The 16,767-nt window shown below is 39.8% G+C and overlaps 1 protein-coding gene and 1 pseudogene across 1 annotated transcript in view; one reads left to right on the top strand and one right to left on the bottom strand.

The window, feature by feature from the left end:
• Positions 1–16,767, top strand: part of Camk4 (calcium/calmodulin dependent protein kinase IV) — a 218,639-nt gene that overhangs the window by 57,848 nt on the left and 144,024 nt on the right. The gene's annotated exons all lie outside the window — the stretch shown is intronic.
• Positions 9,166–9,265, bottom strand: LOC126497208 (uncharacterized; annotated as a pseudogene).

The following is a 16,767-nucleotide window of genomic DNA, read 5'->3' as shown; positions in this document are numbered from 1 at the left end:
TTTTACTTTAATTCCTCCTGTAGTACTTTTTTCCCCAGATGTTGCCTGAGGTGATAACTTAGCCTCACATACCTGAAAATGCTGTCGTACTTTTAAATACACAGTGTCCATTGGAGGTTGGAGTGTGCTTTCAGAGTTCTGTATTTCATAACTTTAAACACATGTTTTCACTGTCTGCTCCTATCGACGTTATTACTGATGCCGTTCAGTTCTAGTGTTAGCTGTTTTGTGCTGTTCCCTTCTCTCTGGCCCCACTCATGCCTTTGACTGTGAGGGTCGGGCTCACAATTGTGTTTAAGACATGTTCTCCTGAGTTTATTCAAGCAGGCCCCTTACTCTGCAGTCTTGATTCCTACTTCCAGATACTGTTAGTACATAAATGCTTAAACATTTAGACCTATCTTATACGTCTCTATTTTCTTTCAAGCTATGTTGATTGTTACTTTTTTTTTTTTTATTGCATTCTGGAAGACAACAACACGGCCCCTGGGCCCCTTGCCTTCCACTGATTGATAGTGTGCTCTCCAAAGCCCTGCCATCTCCCTTGAAGCTGCCTCTGATTTGAAATTTAGCATTTGCAATCTGTCACTTAAATAGTCCCTTGGGTTGGTTTTGGGAGGAAACCTTCGGTGAGTTTTGCTTCATCATTTTGACCCTGCCTTCCTTAAGCAGCTTAGGTTATAATGGTAACTTTTCTTTCATAAATGTAGGTAAATACAAGTGATGTTAAAGGCAGAAGTTTCCCTTCTGGAAGAAAAAAAGAAGCTGTGAAAGTTTTATTCCTAGCTATCGTTCTTTTGCCATTAGAGGTTTAGCTTCTTTTACCTTCGAAGTCTATAAGCAACTTGGTTTTCAGACTACACATGCAGTTTGATACCACTTCTCTGTGGACAGCAACTTGAGGATCGATCATTTTAGATGAAAACCTCCACCAGACTGATTTCTGTCCTCCGTTGCATCCCTACCCCGTGATGTGTGCTACTGGGAACATTACACATGTTTATATTTCAGTCAGATACTGGCCCAGAGAGGCCTGTTCTTTTCTGAGGGGCAAAAGAGGAGGAGTGGATCTGGGGGAGGGGAAGGAGGGGTGAGAACTGTGAGGAGTGGAGGGAGGGGAAATTGCTCGGGATGTATTGTTTGAGAGAAGAATTAAGAAAAAGAAGGTATTGGCACAGGGCAGATAAATTCTGAGAAACTGATTTTACAGACAAAAGACGTCCCTTGAATGGTAGTGGCATTTGAATTCTAATGCTTTATTGTGGTTTCTAAGGCCACAGGAATGGAACCACTCAAGATGGAGTAGAACATGGCCTTGATTTGATCTTGTAGCAGTTGGCTGAAAGACTATCCGTTGACTCGAATTCTGGCATCAGTTAGGTTTGTCATAAAGCATTAGGGTCACCATTCATCACTGAGAACACACAGCAAATTTCCAGGGACTCCAAGCGATGTTAAACTCAGCCAATTGCTCATCACAGTTTCAGCAGATTTGTAGACATTTTATCTTTACTTCCCCTGGGATCTTCCTGTGAAAGCTTCCCTCCATAAGGGACATCATGCCCACAGTTCGGAAGGAGCAACACTAGTCGATATCACCTTGCAGCTGATCTAGATGTTGTAACGACAGAGCTGGTCGTGAAATCAGTCACATTTCCCCCTCTAAGTTTATGTCTTACAGCTTCTTGTGTGTCTCCACTGTGCTGCTCCACGACATGATCCCATCCATTTCATGTCGTCGTGGATGCCCAGAGGACCAAGTGATTGTATTCTGTTTCTTAGCAGCAAGGGCATCAAATCTGCTGAGAGCAAAATTGGTACACAAATATAAAAGTTGTGACCTTGGGAACTTTTCCATAGAGTATTAGCAGAAGCAACGCTCGGTTATTTCTCAGGCGTGGTTAATGGTTATTTGATCATTTTGGTATGTGGTGTAACTTGGAAAAAAAGGAGAGCTAATATATGATAAATTTCCCTTTTTTGAACTTAAAGAGTTAACTGATTCTATTAGTTTATGTTGCAGTAGCTAGAATAGTATTTTAAGGTATTTTCTCAATAGGTCTTATTGCTGTTACGATTCTAGTGTTTTCCCTTTGCCTCCAGCCTGGAGAAATGAGTCTGGGGCTGTGCAGATGGTACAGGGAAGACTTGTGTGGTCATGCTAACGTCATCACAGACCCCTGGGCAGCTCCATAGACCTGCCTTTTCTTCCAAAGGGACACGAGCTGGGATCTACGATATAGCTGCATTTTATAATTTTACACAATAATGTGTTTCCATATCAAATGAAAATAAACAATTGTAACTGTTTTTATGGTGAACCTTAAATAATCTAGAATAATTTGGGGAAAAAGCTATTTGCAAACACGAAAGACTAAAAAGCTCAGTGAAATATATTTTTCTGACACTGACATATACATACTCACCCATAAAGTCCTATGCCCTATATTATATGGATTCATATATGTGTGCACACATAGAATAGATGCACACAGACATGTATACACACGAAATTGCTAGATCTGTGTAAATAAGTGCATGGCTGACAGAACTGAGCATGCAGCATCTGTGCAGTACACCAGGCAATGTGTGCAGCTCATGAGTAGACCAGGGAACAATGCTGTGCACCACCGAGTGCACACTTTTTATTTAACAATTGAATTTATTACAATTTTATATTTTTATAAATGTTTTATAAATGTTTATTTCTGAGCAAGACTTACTAGGTATCTCTAAGGGGATCTTTGCCTCATTAAAAGCACAAACCAATAATCCCTGCTCAGTTCTTTTCTTCCAAAGAATCAGGCAGAAAACAACAACAACAGACTGTTTTAAGTTATCATAGAAAAATTCCAACCTACTTAGAAAATAATTGTTTCTTTTCTATTTGAAAGGGGTCTTTGAAAGGATCAAAAATGCTGTATTATTGGCTGACAGCAATTCAATGGCACCATGATACTGCCACATAACTTTGCGGGGGGGGCAATTCTGGAAGTATTCTAGGGTTTAGCGCCCCCAAATCACTGCCTTGGTATACATGGCATCTCTTGGAATTAATAGTATGAGAGACCCATTCAGAAAGGAGAATTTGTGCAATTTATTTGAATGAAATCCGGTTTGTACCACTGAGTTTTCTTTGTCTGAAGTAGCTTCAGTCATAGTTTAAAGTGATTGAATCTTGACTTCAGAACTTAAGGTGGAATAACAGATGCGGCAGAGAAAAGACTGAAGCCAGGTAGGGTTAAGACCTGTCAGGGTTCCTGGCCCAAGATATAGTTCATTATGAGAAACCCTGCCTGAGCCACTTGGAAAGATGAGCTCTGTCACCATAGCAACACCAGGACCACTTCTGCAGATCTTAGTGGTTCCTGCCAATCAGCTTCAGCCCTGAACCATCAAATCCACTTATAATGATGCCAGATGCTACATACTCAAGGATGTATAAACCATGCCCAGATGTGCCACAGGCGGAGGAGTAATTTTTTTTTCTCTAAAAAATTTCTTTATCTTCCTTTCTATGATAGAAAATAATTGCAAGATCTAAACTATTGTACTGGCATCAAAAAACAATTATTTTAGTGAACTCCAATTCATGTTACTAATTAACTGTTTATCTTTCCGGACTCATGAATAACAAATTTCACACCTAAAGTATGAATATTGTATTTTTGTTGCGGTCAATCTATGCACAGATGCATGAGTGTGTATGTCATTTTGCATGCATTTTCTAATATATTTTTAGAACCTTATTAGCTAGATTTGTATGCTATTTAACCTTTATCCATCATGGCTGCTGTATTAGAGACCCAGAGTTCAGTTAGACAGTCAGTCTGTGTTTGTCAGTGCAATTTGGAATGGTGAAGTTGAATGAATTAAATAGCGCTACTCCAGACTTTCCCGAGGCAGACGAGCTCGGTGGTCATTGGAAAAGGGGGAGCTGTAGAATAAGAACTCAGAGCAGAGCTGAGCTTAGGAAGTCTTGAGACTGAGTTACCAACTTTATATGTGTAGTTTATAAACACCAGTGGGTTTCATAAAAAGCACCAGAATGTGTGGTTTTGTGTATGCGGCAGTGGCTTCCTAGTGAAATGGGACACTCGCCGACGTCACTGTTGGGGTCGGAGGGTAGGCACTGAAGCGATCAAGCTTTGAAGTGATTTTTCTGATAAAGAGCAGCAGGTGGCTATTTATGAGATGAGGGGGTTAGCATCTGTCTTAGAAGCCATCTTTAGCATGTCTTTACACTGACGCAGAGCCTTCCAAAAGCAACGAACAAACACGAGCATGCCTTCCAAGGAAGAAAACAAATAAAATCACTGAAATTCCTTTTTGTTGGAGACTCAAGCCTCCCAGTTATATGACCTACTTCCTCATCAGGTTAGAAGCCACCTCCAAAGCTCTTCTCTTTAATGCCTCTTTAATACTTCTTTCCCTCTATAGTGTTGCCTTCTTACAATTAAAGGACTTGCAGATCATCAAACACTTGCTAAAGAAAAGCAAACACTCCCAAAGTCTAAATACAGTTGTTTCTACAGGAAAACCAACTGTTCTGTTAAAATTCGAGGCGGACTGACCTAGATCTATAAACTGAAAGGTTTGCCAAGACACGTGCAGCCGTGTAAACCTCCGAGATGTGGGTTATTTAAACAGATGGTAACTCTGTCACAGTGAGCACTATATGCAAATTGACAGCCAGCAGAACTCTAGGGGAAGCAGGCTAGAGAGGAAGCACAATCTCACTGTGAACCTCTGAGAATTTTAATTAAAACACAGAGTGGAAACTTAGAGTGCTTGGCTATACTTCTTCAGAATATTAATTGAATATAAGTATTGGTTGGATTGTTGGTAAGACACCAGTCCTGGGGAGGCCCAGGGAGTTTGTGGAGGCTGCTTTTGCTAAGTTTTGGGTGTGTCTTGGCCATGCTGTCTCTATACTCTTATACGTGATCTGGTGGGAACAAGTAAGACCGAGGTAATGCTTTGCTGTGTTCCAGATGTTGGCAAAGGAGGTTGAGGAGTTTCCTTTCTTTGTTTTCTGTGTCACTGTTCTGTAGCTGAGATACTGTTTGGCAGGTGTCAAGGCACAAAAGTGAGGCTTCATGATTCTTGTGCCTGAAGTCCAGTCATTGCTAAGATTGGCGTGTTGAACAGTCCTATGGTCTTGCTCTAGGATCTGTTCCCAGAGATGAGCTGTTATTCTGTCTCCAGCAGTGATACCATGAGAGCTTTCATCCTGTCTTTATAACCTAGAAGACAATAAAGTTCCATTACTGCATCCCAATTGTTTTCAATTACAGTCATTAATTTTCTGAGCATGCAGGGAAGGGAGTGAGTGTTCATGTACCATTGCAGATAGAGGTCAAACGATGACTTGCAGGAGTCTGGTCTCTCTTCTGCTGTGGGTTCTAAGGACTGAACTCAAGTGGTCAGGCTTAACTGCAAACTTCTTTCTTCATTGAGCCATCTTGCCAGCCCCTAGAATCCAACCTGAACGGAGAGCGCACACAGAATAAAGTAGAGGAACTTCCTACCTCTTCCCCAATCTGTGTTCAATCTTACATAATTCTTCTTTCTGAACTGTAAAACACACACCTCATTTATCTTTCCATAGACGGAAGATGAAAGTAATGTTTCAGATGGAAGGAGTTGAGCCCACCCTTACGTAACCAAGGGAACTCTGCTGGAAAATGGGAAGCTTGAGATGTATGAATTAAGGATTTCCTTTGGGACAGCAAATGATAAGGGTTTAAAGCATGTTCATAAATTATGTAGGAACTCGCGGCGGCTGTGTTTACCTACTCAAGACTCACAGAAGATCAAGGCAGTTAAAAGTTTTAGCATTAAAAAAAAAAGAAATTGTTAAAAACAAATTCAACACCCCGCCCCTAACAGAGGAGTTAGTAACAGGTAATGGTTGTTGCAGTAGGCAGAGTCACATTTCTTTGGGGGCATTGGGAGCATGGCTACTGGCTAGTGCCCATGTCCCAGTGGGTGCCCATACCCATGTGCATATGATCAGCACTAATTGGACTTTGGGTTATCAATCAATAAAGAACAGACAAATAAATAATTTTGAAAGGAGTGCATGATGGGCTAGAAAGATGGCTCCATAGTTAAGAATATTCATTCTTCTCTTAGAGATCCTGGCATTTGTTCCTAGCACTGAAATTCAGTGACTCATGCCCGCCTGGTAACTCAAGTTCTAGGGGCTCCAACATCTTCTAGCCTATACCGCACACGGTGGACATAAACTCATGCAAACATACACACATACAGATAAAAGTAAATAAATGAAACTTTTAGATATGATCAAGATACTTTGTATACATATATAAAAATTTAAAGACTAAATAAGAAGTGTTATTAGAAGAAGATTAGGTGGAAGTGGATATTTCTCACAAAATGCTATTGACAAGAAATTTTCTGTTATCACGGCAACAAATTTATTACATTATCTTTTTCCTTTCATTTTTTTTCCTTCAAGGAGAGAGTTAAAGGACAGACACGGCTATGTGGCTAATGCCACTGGGTCAGGGGTAGAAAGAGGGACAATCAAGTTGATACAGCATTTAAGTACAATTGTGCATAATTCCCTAGTTATTTTACTTTAAAAAGCTTGAAGGCTCGTGTGGAAAATGAAAGCATTTTAACTACAATTCTAAGAAAAAATAGTTTCATTATTCATTTAGTGAGATTTGTATATGTGTATGGTTTATTTTTGGTTAGTTTATTGTAGTAGATATTGCCCGTACAAACATCAGACAGCTTCCTCCTCAAATTAGGACTCTTCAGAGAAGAGGGTGCCACAAAGTTTTAAGAACCAAAGGGATGGATGACAACAATGAATCTGTGTTCAGAACACAAACAGGACAGTTGCTGGTATGAAGTCACATCACCTGTGACAGTGTGATAGAGACCCACACAAGCTCAAGTCAGAAAAGGTGGAAGGAGGAGCTGGTCACAAAGTCTCACAGAGGAGCTTGGGCAGTAGGAGAGTCATTTTTTTCAGGAATCTGCTCAACTGGCTTCTCATGGCCCGACATGTGGATGGCCCGACACCCACAGATATGCCGGTACATCTCCACACATATGCTGGTACATCTCCACACATATGCCGGCACATATCCATACAGATGCCGGCACATATCCATACAGATGCCGGCACATATCCATACAGATGCCGGCACATATCCATACAGATGCCGGCACATCTCCAAACAGATGCCGGCACATATCCATACAGATGCCAGCACATCTCCAAACAGATGCCGGCACATATCCATACAGATGCCGGCACATATCCAAACAGATTCCAATATATATCTATACATATGCTGGCACATATCCATACAGATGCCGGTACGTATCCATACATGTGCTGGTACTTATCCATACATGTGCCGGCAGTGCTGCGTGGAGAAACAAACAAACTGCCATGATTTTGGGAGAGAATAGTGGCAGTGGGGACAGGAAGGGAATTAGAGTAGAGAGGGTGGGGAGTGGACGTGATCAGTGTACCTTGTATGCATGTACAAAATTCTCAAACAATCAAATGGAACCATTAAAATTAAACACCCTTCATATTTGATAGCTTTTTCTTTTCCCTGCATGTATGCTTTAACTACTGGTTGCCCAAAGTGAACATAAAATGTTTGTTTTTTATTTTTTTCTTAAGACAAAGTGCTTGACTGGAAAATATATTGTTGCTAAAGAGTCATAAGCATGGAGAGGGAGTTAAAATGCTTGCCATCAGCATATATCTTGTGCAGAAGAAGCTGGCTTTACATATTTATTTGATTACTACCTTGTTAATTATAAAAAATATATCCACAAATTACAGAAAATAAGAAAATATAAAATAATCTTACCTAACAGCCTAAAATATTGATAAATACAAGTAGTTCAGTTAAGATAGAGTATCCTGGGATTCCAGATGCTGACTGTCCTAGCTCTCCTGGCTCAGTTCACGGCTGCAATTATGTCAAGTCATCCGGTTCATTTTTAATATCTAGATGTTCTTGCATGCACGGCTACAAAACTGTATGAATAAGACCCTATTGTATGTACATTTTTTAAATAATTTCTTTTTCCTTTAACAGTGTGCTTTCTGAGTTCTATCCTTGCGTTTTCCTGGGTTTCAAACATATTTAATTCATGAGTATTATTATATTCACTTAGAAAGAACTGTTGCTAATTTAATTGACAATTTTGTTAAAAGAGATCTTCTAACTTGTTTTAGATGCAGATTTTTTTATCACGTTGCTCTGTGTATAGGGGGTGGGAAGCATAAGAACTGTTAGGAAGATATGTCTAAAAACCTCTTCACATTTTTGGTTAAATTATGCTTGAATCACTGCTTGATTGAATTGCTAATGCTTACTTCTTCTCTTGGGTGTCATTCTGTGAGCTGTCAAGAGCGTTGATGAATGAGCATCCTTCAAAGAATGCCCCAGCAGTAAGTTCTTCTGATAGGTGCTGTATTCTTGCTCTGTCTCTCACCTGCCTGGTGGGGAAGTTTTCAGTCTTTCTGGTTTGTCCCTGCCCTCCCTGTAGTCCGCCTGTCATGTGCTGAATGCAGCTTTACAGGGCTGGAGGTGTCTGAGGGTGCTTCAGGAGCAACAAGCAGTTTGTTGTAGCTGTCTCTGTGGAGGCAGGAAATTGCTCTGGCCTAGAGCGCCCTATCTAGCAAAGGCTGCCACCAAGCTCACAACAACACTCCTGCCTCAGCATCTTGAATGCTAGGATTGTTGTAATATGAGTGGCGGTGGGCTGTGGCCCGCCACCCGGCTAGCTTTACCCCGGAAATAATTACACGGAAACTGTATTCTTTTAAACACTGCTTGGCCCATTAGTTCCAGCCTCTTATTGGCTAGCTCTTACATATTGATCTAACCCATTTCTAATATTCTGTGTAGCACCACGAGCTGGCTTACCAGGGAAGATCTTAACCTGCGTCTGTCTGGAGTGGGAGAATCATAGTGACTGCCTGACTCAGCTTCTTTCTCCCAGCATTCTGTTCTGTCTACTCCGCCTACCTAATTTTCTGTCCTATGAGGGCTAAGGCAGTTTCTTTATTAACCAATGAAATCAACACAAAACAGATGAGTCTCCCCCATCATAGGATTTCATATGTGAACTATAATATCTGACAAGTATGTGTCATTTTACAAAATGGGATGCTTCATGACTTTGTGTGTCATCTTTGCTCAGGGGCTATGGCATTCTCTGCATTCTTTCAGTTTCCTTGTATCTGCTGCCGAAGCAAGTCCATCTGTGCCATTCTTAACGGTGACAAGATCATGTCTGTTGTCTAGGCAACTGGAACTGTATGACAGTATTCATTATGAAAAATCCTTATGTAGTTCATATAGATGAAACTGAAAAAAATATCTTGGGATTGGTGAAGTACAGTTTGTTAATTTATTTTAATTGATAAATCGTTCTCTACTTACAAAATCACATTGTAGTAATCAAGTTCTATCTGTGTGAGTATTTAAATTGTTTCATTTTTTGACATCTTACATCACTGTAATTTTTATGTGAATTATTCCATGATTTTGCTATAAGTATTTGTAACCAGGTATACTATCTTATACATGGACAAACTTTAATGTGTAATTGAATCAAATCAGTAAACTAATAACTAGGCAGCTATTAACTGAAAATTACAGTCTCTCCTTCTTTAAACATGTTATTTCCATAGTAAACTATTTAAATAGCATGCTTTGTATCTCACCTACAATTCCATTACACTGGAGTTTTAAGAGCTACATTATTGATCAGTAGCAACAAATATTTTTGTATTTGCCTTGGCATATTTTTCACATATATAAAAGTGAATTTAATCAAATATACATCAGTCTATATGTTAAATAAAATATATTTTGTGGATATTCTGATTTTGGAAGACACGCTATCCAGCAATATGAGAATGAGAACGAGGAACCGTAAGAAGCAAGGGCAAGGCAGTTTCTCCACCATCAGTCTGGCTCATCCTCTTTCCCGGTGCCAAACTCGTCATTTCAGGTTTGGCGACTGAACCTGAGGGCCACGTGTGTACTTTGAACAAGGCATAGCCACAAGCCTTGTCTATATGTGAGCTAAATGCCCCTCACACGCCCCTTCCTCGCCCATGAGGAGAGCTGAGGAGGTTTTAAGGCTAGCAATAAGCCAAAAAGCATCCCAAGGAAGGGGACATTGTCACCTTTTCCCTGATATTATTGTTCTGAATTTGCAAGTTAAAGCTATTTGTGTTTTCCTAAGATTGTTGATAGTTAATGATTATGTGGTTGTGTTTCTTTCCAGCTTACTTTTTTCTTTTATTTCTGTTTTTTTAACTGTGAGAAAGAGATCATCTCCCACCAATGACAAACTTTCTCACAAAATTATACGTAGAACCTGATTATTTATCAATGAAAGCCAGTATTATATTATATTGTAGTATTATATTCTACTTTATTATTATATTCTACTGTAATATTATATTATACTGTAGTATTATATTATACTACACAGCCTGCAGATACTGATGATTTCTGATTTTTTAAACATTCCCCAATGATACAAATGGAATGTTGGCCACTGAAATATAAATGGTATCATATATTGGTTTTTTTTTTTTTGGCTGAAACATAGCAATGAAGCCTACTCCATGGAATTAAAACAACAGCAACAAAAAGCCCACATCTTGTGTGTGTGTTTCTCCTCTCTCTCTCTCTCTGTCTCTCTCTCTCTGTCTGTCTCTCTCTGTCTGTCTCTCTGTCTGTCTCTCTGTCTCTGTCTCTGTCTCTGTCTCTCTCTCTCTCTCTCTCTTTCCAAAACATGATTTTCTGTGTAGTCCTGACTGTCTTAGAACTTACTTTTCAGATCAGGCTGTCCTCAAATTTAGAGATCTGCCTGTCTCTGCCTCCTGAGTGCCGGAATTAAAGGCATGCATCACTACCACCAGGCCAAAATTCTTTTTAACCCGATCATAGTAGAGCAAAAGGGGGAAAACCCACTAGATATATATTGGAGAAACTATTGCCACTGAATAGTTTGTATTTGATTTGGGAGATGAAATGAACCCCCTCCCCCCACCCACAGGATAGCCAGGTCTCTTTGTGCATTAAGTGTGTTGCTCTATTTATACTTTCCAGTCTCCGATACGCTGATGTGATTCAGAAGTTGCCACTGTTATTTAGTGGAGATCAGGATGCTGTGCCATTTTAGCAACTTAATTGCTCGACAACATATGTATCATGTGCTGTTAGCAGGAGGGTACCTATTAGCTTTTCTGATTTTTTTTTTCTATAAACACTTAAAAGCACTGCCAATGTTGAGTTTTCTGTGAATACTGACACCACCCACTGTGCTGTGAGCCTAGCTACATTCAGAGTGTGTGTGTGTGTCTGTGTGTGTGCGTGCGTGTGTATGTAGATAATTCTTCTCTTCACTTCCCTTCCCCTTCTGCCTTCCTGCAGCTTTCTTCCCTCGAGCTCTCCCCTCTTCCTTTGCTTTTTCTTTACCCATCACACACTGTGTAAAACCATTTAGCCAGAGATATCTGGGGAATTCAATTCGGTTCCATGATTTCCTCGTCTAAAAGATGGCTAATTGATGGGGCCACGTGAATCTTTTCCTAAGAGTGGACTCACAGAATCTTTATCCTCCTAGATTTTTCTTGATGCCAGGTACCTAGGTTCTGCAGAGCCTGAAAACTTCTGCACTTCACTTCCCGCCAGTAGGAAAAAGTTTGAAGACTCTTTGAGTGGGCCATGGAAAGAGACGGAGCAGCCAGCCGAGTTCAGATAGAAATGAGTTCCCCTGAACTGGGCAGCTGCAACAGTGGGTGGCCCATGAGACGTCAACAAGAACAGAGCTTCGATTAATGTTTCAGTAGAAAACAACTCCCATGTGTTTTGTATGAGGTTCTGAATCCTTAGGTTGTACTTACTTGGTTTGGACTGTTAATGTGTCATTGGTAACAGAAAGAATTGTTAAATACAAGGAAAAATTCACATTTCAAACATACTTATGAAAAGTGAAAATAAAAAATTTCCCTGACCCTTTTTACTGCGAAAGGCTTATAGATGTAGAAAATTATATAAATACAGTCTGACTCGCCAGCGAAATTTTGTAAGTAAACTACCACCCAAGAGGGAAATAGGAAGCGAAGAGTCCCCAGAGGCTCTGTCAGGCCCTTTGCTAATCAAATGCTTTGCTTTCCTTGTAATCAACTTCCTCAGTGTGCTTTGCTCCGGGTTTTTGCTGAGCATCCAGTCTTAAATAACGTAGTTTACTTCTGCCTGTTTTGAATTTCATATAAATTAAATTATACAGTGTATAATATTTTGGTCTGTTTCTTTCCCTCAAATTAAGTTTTTGAGATTTATTGGTTTTTAGAGGCTCTTTAGTAGCTGTTTGTTTTTATTACCATGTAGTATTATTTTATGAAAGTATACCTTGATTTATCTTCCACTGTGCTGATGGCCATATGAGCTGTTTCCAGATTTTGTTTTGTTTATACATCCTTGGTTGTTGTTAGGTTTTAGATTTTGGTGTTTTTCAGGATGACCTCAAACTCAAGGTTCTTTTGCCTAAACCTCTTGAGTGCTGGGATTATATGTGTGTACCACCACTCCTCACTTGTTTCCAGGTTTGGGATTATATAGAAACATCTGCTTTTGTAGGTAGGACTGTAAGTGCAAATGTTTCTCATGAAAGTAAGATTGGGCTTCAAAAGGGATACACATTTTAACTTTATTACACAATGTAGTTTTTCTTTTCTATTTATGCCCCCTACCAATAGGGTATGGAAGTCTTCATTGTTCCATGAACTGCTTTGTTTTCCTGTTGGCGTGGGGCCGCGGGTGGTGTGGAAGCTAGTTTATACTGGGATGCCCTTCTTATTCCTTGCTCTGTGTTACCCTCTTAGACAGGGTTTCTCACCGAACCCAAATCTTGATGTTTTGGCTACACTGTTTGGCCAACCATCTCCCTGAACCCACCTCTCTCTGACCCCCAGTGCTGGGGTTGCAGAAACCAGCTGTTTATGCAGGTGCTCGGGATCTGAATTTTTTAAAATAACCATTTTATGACAAATTTTATTTCTAAAGATCTGTACAGTTTTTGTGACTAGACTTCTTCAGGATGATTTTGTCTCTAGTGTCATGAGATATTAAATATTATTAACAATTTCTGCTTTAGTTCCAGAGTAATTACTGTGATATAAAAGATTACAATGAAATAGCTAAGCATACCTTCATCCTCAGCTCTCCTTCCCCAAAGATAAGCAAGCGTCTTTAGAATAGTTAACTATCTGAACAGCATTTTTCAAGAGAAAAATTAAAAATAGTCTTCTATGGGATCTGAATGTTTGCAGCTAGAATTTTGCCCGCTGTGCTGTTTCCAACAGCCCACATTAAGGGATATTTTTATTTGTTTTTGTGGTACTGGAGTCTGAACCTAGAACTTTGTACAGCAAGGCAAGTGCTTCACTGCTGAGTTCTATTGCACAGCCTCAAATCACGGTATTTTGAAGTTTTCCCTGACATATTTAATGTAAATGTTAAAGTTTAAAATTTCTGGTTCCCAACAGTTGACTACCACTCCGTGTGTGCTTACCCTTTTAGATTCTTCTTCTTATGAAGTCCAGTCAGGATGTTTGCCTATTTTTTTTCTGTTGTGATGTGTGTTTTTGTGTTGGTTTGTGAATGTGGTCTATATTATTATAGTAACAACCTTTTCTTTGCCTTCTTTACCCTTAGAGCAGAACACGGGCAAGAGTACTTACTTGCCATTGCTTTATCAGGGGCTAAAGTCCCTGCAAAAAGAAAGCAGAGCAGGAGAGACCCTAGTCAGACAATGCAGCACAGGGCAGGTGGCCACTAGGTTTAACAGATTACTCAGACTCAGAGAATCGGTCTACAGGAACAATGACCCGCTTCTCAAGACCTCATCGACACAGAACAGGGAAATACCTGCTGGTGACTGCCTGCTGCTGGTCTGTCCATACACTGTGAACTAACCCACACTCCCAGGCTGTGTATGTGCGAGTGCTGGGTGGGACCTGGTGCTCTGAAGCAACAGACCATAGCTTTTGGTCAGAAAGAAGACACCAAGGGCCCCCTCCCCATGTTCTTGCTGCTCCCATCTTCTCTGCATATCAGAAATGAGTTCCTTGGAATGGCGCCCCTACCCTGCACAAAGGTCTCCTTCTGGCACCCCTGGAAGCTACAATCATGTTTCCCGGAGTCTTATGTAAAAGCAAACACATGAAAACATGAGGAGTGCATATGCAGATTTGAGTTCTATCATGAAATTTCCATGTATAAAGTCCAAATGTCATTTAAATTAAGAAAATGCCACTTGGCTCCTTATGCTACCCCAGTAAATTCTAAGGAAAGAATCTCAGAAATCATTTTCCTGTGACTTATGTTCAAATCAGATTAAAGATTACATGTGAAGTAAGACAGAGACCTCTAAAAAGTCAGTCACTCCTCTTCATGTCAGAGAGAGAGCGCGGCCTTGATTTCGTTACTGAGTGGAAGATATGTTCATTATTTGTGCAAAAATCAATGACAGTTTGCAAACTCTCACTGATCGGTGTGGCCTCCAGTTTGATTTGCCACACCATGTTTTGACGAATTCCCAAGTATTTAATAGACACTCATCACATTTGTGGTGGGCAGAAATATGATAAATACTATATTAAAGTGTGAGACTAGCAATAGGAAGAGAAACAGCCACTCATTCACCCCCTTGTAATCTTGGTTCTTTCTTGGTATTCATTGACACATTATACTGACTTTTATTTAATGTTAACCAAAAGGAGGGGCAGTTTTTATTCGTCCTACTGTCTTTATAACACTCCTAAATACTTTTTTTTTTTCTAAAGGTTCTCTTAAGACAATAACTAGCCAACAGTATTATGTGTAAAGCTATGCTTTCTTAGAATACATCTTTCCATTATCTATATTTAATTGTATTTTTCATTTGTCTCTCTTGAAACCATATTTTATAAGGATAGTGTATAAATGTTAGTTTTTGTGTTAGTGTTTTGTGCTGAAGGCAGAAAATGTGAAAACTACATGGGCATGCTTTTTTTTTAAATTTTGAACACACTGCACTGAAATCTGTAGTCTGCATGGGAATTCAGAGACTTGTGTGTTTGCAGTGCATGGGAATTCAGAGACAGATGTGTTTGCAGTGCACGGGAACTCAGAGACAGACGTGTGTTTGCAGTGGATTTTGTTTCTGTCATTTGTAATTGCAGAGCCTCGGTCATGCTGCCACTGGGTCAGGACACCGAGTCAGTCTGACAGTGGCACCAAGGACACTGTTTCCTCACCATTGTGTCCGTGATGTCACCCTCAGATGTTCTAGTGTACCTGAAGCACACAGGCCTTCAGCTACCTCTACATCACTGTCAAGACTGAATTCCCAATTTCCATTAAAGTTCATGTTTTCAAACTGCACAGATTATTATCAAAAATACTGTAACGTAAGTGTGTGTGTGTGTGTACTAGAAAGTGTAGTAAAAGCATGCCGTGTTTTAGTGTTACAGATAAGAGCATTGCTTTACATGTGTGGACCTGAGGATATAGCTCAGTAGAGGACGCGGTTCAGTGGAGGACACAGTGCCATGGTAGGCACTGTGTAGGGCTTGTCTGGCATATGTGAAGCTGTAGGTTCAGTTCTCAGCAATGGAGGAAAGAAGAGAAACTGAACACTAAAAACCCTTCTTCCTTGGACTGAAGATTTAGCTCAGTAATAAAGCATTTGCCAGCAAGTTTCTGGGTTCCATACCCAGCACCACACTGGTCCCCATCTCCTCCCATCCACACCCACTCATTCTTTGTCTTAATAGTATTGTATGGAAATATTAAGTTCATGTTTAGCCTTAGATAATTGTGAATTTAATTTTTAAAATATGTTTGAAATAAAAACAAACTTCTATCAAGGCATACATTACCTCCCATTTTATTTCTCCCTTTTATTGAAAATAGATTCTTTTCTCATATTTTTATTGAAAATAGATTCTTTTCTTATATTTTATTGAAAATAGATTCTTTTCCTTATTATGTCCCCCCCCCCCGCTCCTCCCAGTTCCTTTCCATTTCCCTCCCATCTGGATCCGCTCTCTTTCTGTCTCTCACTAGAAAAGAGCAGGCCTCTAAAAGATAACAACAAAACATAAACAACATATAAGATAAAACAAAAATCATCATTTTGAAATATCTTTAAAAATATTTTGTGTGGAACTTAATGCTTGACTGTGGTGAGCCAGCTCTCTGTAAAGTGAAACTAAAGCCCTATGCCGAAGCCCATTGATGTCCAGGGTTGTCCTCTAACTAGGGTTGTTCCTAACACCGGGGTACATCGTCTTAATATTGTAAAACTTCACAGTGTCTTTACCTTAGATAATTATAAAGATGCTGAGGTCACTGCCAAGCCACGAACAATGTATGAAACCTACATTTTGTATTTTAAATATAAAAGTTTAAAATCTGATTGCCTAAGCTCTGGTATCTGGTCGAGAATGTAAATTTTAAAACAAAATGCTGAGGCAGATCTTGGGAAATATGTGACTTTAAATGCCTTAAATTCCAAATTTAAAACATTTTGTAAGCGACTGTGACTTATAATACGGTCACAGTTGCTCTGGCTTTCCACCTTAACTCTTCATGATAAGTCTCCAAAATTGACTTTATGTTTCACTTCCCTATGCAAGTTTAAAATAGAGACGGAAGGCAGAATACGTAGAAGCCAGCAGAGCTGTGGCAG

This window comes from Alexandromys fortis, unplaced genomic scaffold, assembly GCF_014885135.2.
Source record: "Alexandromys fortis isolate MF-2015 unplaced genomic scaffold, M_Fortis_MF-2015_v1.1 scaffold_25, whole genome shotgun sequence".
Taxonomy (NCBI): Eukaryota; Metazoa; Chordata; class Mammalia; order Rodentia; family Cricetidae; genus Alexandromys; species Alexandromys fortis.
The sequence above is the reverse complement of the archived record's forward strand: the minus strand, read 5'-3'. Positions and strand labels throughout refer to the sequence as shown.